This window comes from Ambystoma mexicanum, chromosome 1q, assembly GCF_040938575.1.
Source record: "Ambystoma mexicanum isolate Mex_15411 chromosome 1q, UKY_AmexF1_1, whole genome shotgun sequence".
NCBI lineage: Eukaryota > Metazoa > Chordata > Amphibia > Caudata > Ambystomatidae > Ambystoma > Ambystoma mexicanum.
Genome location: NC_090922.1, coordinates 571480513 through 571488499, shown reverse-complemented (window position 1 = coordinate 571488499; position 7987 = coordinate 571480513). Strand labels below are relative to the sequence as shown.

General features: G+C 46.3%; 1 protein-coding gene across 4 annotated transcripts in view; it reads left to right on the top strand.

Moving 5' to 3' along the window:
• The first annotated feature begins 1908 nt into the window (after window positions 1–1908).
• The window catches only part of RNF2 (ring finger protein 2), a 245312-nt gene continuing 239233 nt past the window's right edge, over window positions 1909–7987 (top strand). For 2 of the 4 annotated variants that reach the window (XM_069641061.1, XM_069641060.1), the window contains exon 1: window positions 1999–2720. The gene's annotated coding sequence lies outside the window, so the exon portion shown is untranslated. The other 2 variants (XM_069641059.1, XM_069641062.1) reach the window with 2 other exon arrangements.

The following is a 7987-nucleotide window of genomic DNA, read 5'->3' as shown; positions in this document are numbered from 1 at the left end:
AGAAAGCTTGCTTTAAAAGTATAGTCATGCTGTCAGACACACTGACATTTAAAGAAGGGATTGTTTCAGTTTACCAAATGTTTTTAAGAACATAGTCACACTATAGCAATGTTATCCTGGTAATATCCCCAGTGCTGCTGCATTATCCACTAAGGGTCTTTATTTATTAGCATTTTTTTTTGCAGTACTTGGCTAGATATGCAAAGAATCAGTGTCATTGGAGTCTACATAGAACATCTTCTCAGAGAGAGTTTTATTATTTTCAAACTTCCAGGTGGCCATGTTACAAGGCATTTATAATTATTCTAATTCGGTTCATGTCGTTGGTTACCCTGTTCACCCCCCACAATATGCACACTTCCATCTGAAATTGTCATTTTGTAGAACAAGTGCCGGTCGTCCCATCGCCCCCACTACAATTGGCAGATGTTGCAAACAGATGACCAAAGCCACATTGAGCTTAATCAATAGCACATATCTGTAAAAACAATAGATGTTTTCTTAACAAGTAGTAATGGAGACACAAGGCAATCCCGTGGGCAACCAATTAAAACAAAGTTTTAAACTTTGTGTGCCCTATTTAGGTCTATGGTGATCAATTTCAACTCGATCAGCAGCCAGGATTACCAGTTTTTCAAACAGCTCTCTGCCACTGGTTAGTGTGCACTCACAACTGGGAGACAGACGGTGAATGCTCTATACCCAAACACTGCCTGATCTAGCGCCAAAATGGATTGCTATGCATTGAACATAGCCAGCCAGACATTTATGATAACCATTCTTTAGCCAAGTATTGTTGCTATACAACATTTATTAACCAATTTCAAAGTGAATACAATACAGCAGTGCAAAAAGAAAATATATTTCAGGACAGCATTATTTTGCATTCTGGAACTTCTAGTCTCCATTCAATATAATATTGTTGTTCTAACACACTATGTCAGTGTTCTTTCTACTTGCTGCTGTGTTATGTTTCTTACTTTTGAGACCTTTCCACAAAGTTTTAGGTGCACGCTTGTTTTTCCAGTTTATTTAGATGGGAGTCAGCTTGTTTTGGAAGGGCATGCAACTTATGTTTTCCGACCTGGCAACACTGGTCGCTACCATTTTATAAAGTATCAACAAACTTTTAAACAAACACACCATGCTATCAGGTCTCATAGGGACTTTAAATGTGCGATTGATAATAAAAGTAATAGAAGGCCTTCCTTTAACCTTCTCTGCCACACATTACAGAGGGGCAAACGAACAACCCCCTCCCCGGGGAATGCCAATCGCTCCCACGCAGCAGAAAAAATTACAACTGTTATGCTGGAAATTCGTACCCAAATGCGTCTGTCTGCATAAAACACATATCCCCATCTGCTGCACATACATATCCCGTGCACATAACAAACTCTCCAACACCCTCTCCAGCGGAGAGAATAATTAACTATTTGCTGTACTGTTCACTGGTACAGTGGACATCCCATTGGGAAGGGAGGCACGCGCTGCCCCCCATTTCCCGCGGGCAAATCGCCCATCTGCATGAGAAAAAACAAAAAAGAACAATCCGCCTGTACTTTAAGTAAATCTCGTCCCTGATGCACATTACAAATCTCCAAAATACACAGAGATACTGTCTTTCCCCGCTCTGTATTAAAGTAACAATCAACATGAGAAAACGTTAAGTCTAACCGTAAACCAAACTCAAACACCAAATAACAAGCAACTGTAAAAAATGTGCTTTGTAACGGAGGAATCCCTCCCGCTGAGTCCTTCGACGCCTTGCCTTGCCTTGCCTCTCCGTACCGCTTGTGCAACGCCTAGTTGCCTTGCCTTCCCGCTCGTGCTAAAAAAAAAAAAAGATGACGAAGTGAACGTTGCAGAGCACGTGATGCAGCGCACGTGATGACGTAGGTGGAGCGTTGCTATGGTCCGTTTCTCAAAGGGGAACTAGACCCTACCCTTTACGAAACGTCATATCCTGATTCCAGGCAGAATCAGGTTAGTGTTTGTGATCCCGCTCTTGTAGTAAATTTTATATGCATTTCTTTTAGCATCGATTAACTTAGACGTCCCCTTTCTTGTATTGTTAAGAGGAGCCCTTTTGCAGCCCTCTGGAAATGCACGTTGAAGCTGTACTTCGTTGTATTGTACTTAAATGTTGAAAGTAAACATTGTAAGTACGTGCATTTCTAAACATCTGGTTTTGAGATTACACAGGGCAGCCTGTTGTTGGTATTATACACTCAGTAGCTGCTCCGGAGCTCATCTATGGTACGGTTCAGGCTCTGGAATGCTCGCAGACGCAGTAACTGCTGTGCAGCTACTATACAGACCCTGCTCTGGTGTAATTGACTATATATATAATAATCAGACCCGTTTCTTGACCCGGACGAAGCAGGCGGCTGCCCGGGGTGCAATTGCCCCAGGGGCTGAAATTGCCCCGTCCCTTGAGGGCAAAATTTCACTGGGTGTGGGACGCGATTGCTGTGGGGAGAGTAGCGGCAGCTGCTGCCTGGCCGTCATATAGTCCTTGCGGGAAGTCAGAGCCTTTCCTGCTGGCTGACCATCTTTTTAATCAAGCCGGAACAACACACCACGGAGGAAAAAAGACAGCTGCCTTTGAGCGTTCCTGCCCCGACACTCCAATTTCTTTCTACCCGGACCTGTGCGCAAAGAAAGAAGACTGCATTGCCTCCCCACCTTGCTTGTGTGCAGAACTTCTCAGAAAGACGGTAGGTACAACCTGATGCTTCTGTTGACATTTTAGAAAATGTTCCTTTAAGTTTGAAGTTTAGTTTATTTATAAAACGCAAACCATGCCCTGGGGCAACCGGGCGCATACTCTTGAAAGCAGGTTACAATAATCAGTAAATAAACAATAAATTACAAAAATATACAACAATATACAGAATAAAATACCATTAGCGGATTATAATACAAGTACAAGAAGAGGTGTATATACACATAACCTATATTGCACTTGGAAGGCAGGACTGAGTGGGGAGCCTCAAACATCGTGAGAGAACAGCCAAGATTTGGCGTTGTTCTTGAAGGTTAGGAACGACGGTTCAGTTCTGATGGGAGTAGGCAGAGTGTTCCAAAGTTTGGAAGCTAGGACAGGGAAGCTCGCACCACCCGCTTTTTGGAGTTTGAATCTAGGTAGGGTGAGGGTGTGAGTTTGAGCTGATCTAGTGGGTCGAGAGGTGGTGTGGAGTGTGAGGAGAGGTAGTGTGGGGCATTGTTATTCAGGCATTTGTGGGTCAAGGCTAGAGTAGTTTTCAGGGCAATTCTTAGTTTTACCGGGAGCCAACGTAAGTCAGATCTGACGGTGGATATATGTGAACGTCTCGGGATGTTTAAGGCTGCCCTTATGGCATTGTTTTGTACAGTTTGTAATTTATTGATGTTGGACTGACTGGTCCCTAGGTAGAGAGCACTGCAGTAGTCGATTTTAGCCATAATGAGTGTTCTGGAGAGGGTGATGCAGTTAGGAGAGTTTAGAAAGGGTCTACAGGCGGTGATAAGTTTACAAGTATAGGCTGATGCCGACCTTACTGCATTTGTTTGTCTATTCAAGGAGAGCGTGGAATCAAGATGGACACCTAAAGTTTTAGTGTCTTTAGAGACCTTGATATCATTGCCGTCGATGGTGAAGGACTTATAAGTTTGATCTAGTTTGTTAAGACGGTGGCTTGATCCTAGGAGTAAGAGCTTGGTCTTATCGTCGCTGAGGCAAAGTTCGTGATGTGCCATCCGGGCCTGAATGACCAGGTAGACATCATTCAAGGCTTTGGTGTCGGCTGTGTAATCACCAGTGATAGGAATGAGTATCTGGGTGTCGTCCGCGTAGTTAGTGTAGGAGACACCCAGATAGTCAAGCACATCGAAGAGGGGCTTGGTGAATACGTTGTACAACGTAGTGGACACACATGAGCCTGGAGGAACGCCACAGTGAATGGGGGAGGGGTCTGCAGATGCTGTAGGTGAGAAGACCCTCATAGATCTGTTGCTCAGGAATGAATGGATCCAGGCATTGGCAGAATCAGAGAAGTGGGCCGCAGATTTAAGATGTTGGCAGAGTATTTGGTGGTTGACCAAATCGAAAGCCGCAGAGAGGTCAAGGAGAAGGAGTAGTGCTAACTTCCCATTGTCCTGTAGTGTCTCCATCGGGGTTTTCGGATCCATCAGAGCTGATTCAGTGCCGTGTTTAGGGCGGAATCCTGATTGTCTTAGTCCCAGGAGATTGTTGGATTCGAGGTAATCATGAATCTGCAGGTAGGCTGCACGATCCAGGATCTTAAGCAGGAACGGGACCGTAGTGATTGGTCTAAAATTAGTTGGGATGTTAGGGTCAAGGGAAGGTTTTTTGAGAAGTGGGATTACCCACGCATCCTTAAGGTTGTCTGGAACTATACCCGTCTTGAAGGAGGCATTTATGAATGCTGTGATGAAAGTCGTGAGATACTTCCTTGATGATAGGTGCCGGGCAAGGGTCACCTTGGCAGTTGAACGGTTTGAGGTTGTTTCCTTCTACTTCAAGGGTGGTGAGCGGGGAGAAAGAGAAAGGTTTATGAGAGGGATTGGCTTGGTGAGTATTAAGTATAGGTGTGGTCAGTGGTTGGTCAGACTATAGGGAATTTTTTTTATCTCTAATTTTGGTTTGGAGGGTGGCAATTTTACCCAGGAGTGCTGTCTGAATATTCGTGCACCAAGTACTATCTTTGGTGCACGGGTCAGGGGGAGCTGCAGGTGTCTCAAGTTCCTTAAGTATTTTGAATAGTTCCTTGGTGTTTGACTGGGCTGACACAATACGGTTATTGTAGGAGTCTTTTTTAGCCTGTAATAGGCTTCTTTATAGTTAAGTGTGGCTAGCAGAAGACCGTCCTTATGGTCGTCAGAAGGGTGACTTTTCCAGCGTGACTCTGCAGTACGTTTCTCCTTGCGTAACACTCTGAGCTGGGGAGTGAACCACGAGTTGAGGTGAGCGGGTTGTTTAGGTCTCCTAAATTTGAGCGGGGCAATAGAGTTGATGGCTGCAAGTACTGACTGGTTGTACATGTCAGCTAAGATGGTAGGGTCCGAACAAGTGTTAGGAGCATTATTGAGGGTGGGAAGGATGAGGGGAGTGAGGGGGGAGTAGTTTTTCCGTGGTAATGTTCGTTTTATTTCTAGTGAGGGTGGCTGGGGCGACAGGAGGCGTGGGTAGAGAGGCTGCTTCAATACTGAAGGTGATGATGTGGTGATCAGACCAGATTCAAGGGGCGTTCGAGAGTATGCAGATATTGCATTTGGTGTCACTGAGCCAGTCAAGGGACCGCCCTTTAATGTGGGTAGGTTCCTGTGTATGGTGTGAAAATCCTAGGTCCGTTAGAGTGTTGGCAAGGTCGAGGGCCGTGGAATCATTAGGGTCTTGGTAGCCTAGATTAAAGTCACCTAGAATGATGGTTTGGGCGTTAGATTTTGCTTTGTCAAGTACTAAGGCAGAGATGTCATCCACAAAGGATGTAGGAGGACCAGGGGGTCTGTCTATTAGGTGGATGGCGACCGTTTGGTTGGCTGAGAGTTGGAGTTTGACAGAGAGTGACTCTGCAGATTCCACATTGATGCTTGGAATGGATCTGAGTCCTAGTGAGTTTCTATAGATAAATGCAATTCCTCCACCTCTCGAGGTGCAGTCACATCTGATGATGGAGTAATCTGTGGGGATAGCCAGAGAGAGTGCAGGGCCTGAAGCAGCCTGTAGCCAGCTCTCAAAGATGGCGATGAGGTGAAGTTACGGAGTCTTGATAAGATCAGCAATGTCCAGTGCGTGGGCAGCTAAGGACCTTGCATTGATCAGAGCGGCCTTGATTAAGCCCACGTTGCTTGTTGAAGCAAGGTTGGTCTGAAGGCAATGGGGCGTAGGTGAGGTGGACGTTTGGGGGGCAGGCTGAGCGTTGTGGTATTCAAATGTAAGCTTGAGTACATAGGGTGACCCTTCTTGCCCATAAGTCTAGAGCGTAGTCTTTTGTTTCTTAGGGCGGTGGAGCAAGGTTGGTTAGGTGTAGGTTTTTTGGCGAAATGGTCAAGCCATAAGGCTGGGGCGTTGAGATAGATGTTGGGGTTCTGAGGTACAGTGCTTGAATAGGTGTCAGCAAGACTGTAGGTGGAAGCCATGGAAGTAGTGTGCAAAGTGCTGAATGCAGCTAAGTTAGTTGATGAGAGGTAGAGTATCCAGGTAGATACCCACACTAAGAGTGATACTTGTAATAAGGAAAGCAAAGACCTTAGGGCGGACATGCGTGGTAACATGTTACCAGAGTTGGAGAGGTAGGAGTCACTGGTTAAAGTTGCAGTAGCTACTTGGCTAAGCAATACGAGCTCATGGGTTAAATTACTTGTAAACAATGGGTACAAGGCAGACGGGTTAAGACTGGGATTCGGTTGTAATAATGCAGCAGTCTAGGCAGTAGGGGCACATCCAAATCAGAGGTACAGAAGGCAGTGCAGATACTAGGCTTGCAACAAATGTGGGCAAATCAGGCAGAGAGCAGTGCAACATACATGGGGCACTAGTCAATTGTGAGGCGCAGCGGGTTAGGTTATGCAGATACACTACACTTACATGAAGTGTGGGCATATCAGGTAAGGAGCAGTGCAGTGTACACAAGGCACAGTTCAAAAGTGTGGCGCATCAGGCAGGGCATTGCACATCGAGCATTATCGGGCAAGAGAGCAATGTAGCATACATATGGAGCAGATCAGATTATGGGCGCAACAGGTTTGGACATTGCAGGAAATAGGCAAGCTAATTCAGATATTGCGCGCACATCGGTCAGAAGGCAGACGCAACAGGGGAACATAACAGGTAAGCAAAGGCAGTAAGGCCAGTGTTATACTGGGGTGCTACAGATGGGCGCGTCGGTAGCAAACTGGGGGCGTGCACTGTAGACGGTGAGCAGAGCGCTGTATCACAAGTCAATAAAGTACATTAAAGGTGGTGCAGGTGGCGGATTTCCTTGCGTTGCAGGTGGCCAAGCACCGCTGGTTGAATGAGCAGGAGGGGCACTGGAGACGAGATGAATTGCAGAAGTTTGGGCATAAGGACGTCGCCTGGCTGCGCTCGGTCAGCTCAGTCAGGGGGATGGCCTTCTCTCTATGCCTTGCCTCGTTGGCCGGCTCTCGCCTGCCGGTGATTGGTGACACAAAATGAAGGCAATCTGCCCCAATCCGGCGGCAGCATGGGTCAGAAGACGGTCAGGCAGGAATTTAAGACAGGGTCAGGCGGGGGGACAACAAAGCGCGGTGGCCATCTTTAAAATGCCGAAATAGCCGATTCTCAAACAGAGTGTGAAACACACGTGCAATGTGTGCAAGGATGCCGCAGGCAAAGGAGGTGGAAAAGCTTTGCTGATTATAGCATGCAGGTGCTATAGTGTAGGAACGAATTTAGAGCGCGGTACAGCTTTTAAAAGCCATGAGGATAGAGAGGGCTCTGAGGCAGCTGGTAATATGCCTGGAGCTTACCTCTTTTTCTCTGCATCTCGGGGACAGCGTGGGCTGCTCCTACAGCAGGCACACGACGGAATGATTTCTGCTCGTGTACATACCTGTGTACATAGCATTCGGCTGGTGCTCAAACAGTAGTTTGCATAGTTCAGAGTGCACTCTGGACAAGAACAGGTAAATGGGAATATTTTTGTTATTTAGTTTCCTAGCCCAGATTTTTTTTCCCAACATGTAGACTCCTGCCTCGGTTGGATCGAGTGCGTGTTTTGCAATCGCTTTGCTGTGTTCCTGCTTCCCCTTTAGGTGTCCCGCGCCTGAAAGGGTAAATGGCAGAACGTAGCTTCACTCGGTTCTGTCCCAAAAGAAGTCTAAACGGTAGAAAGATTTCTCAGTTAGAGTTGAAAGCGTATATTGGAAGTTGCTGGTGTTCTGGGCACTTTCAGCCGCAACCTTTCTTCTTTGTTGGTTTTAATTCGACAGGTTTGAAACGTGGTACTGTTTTCTGCAGGTC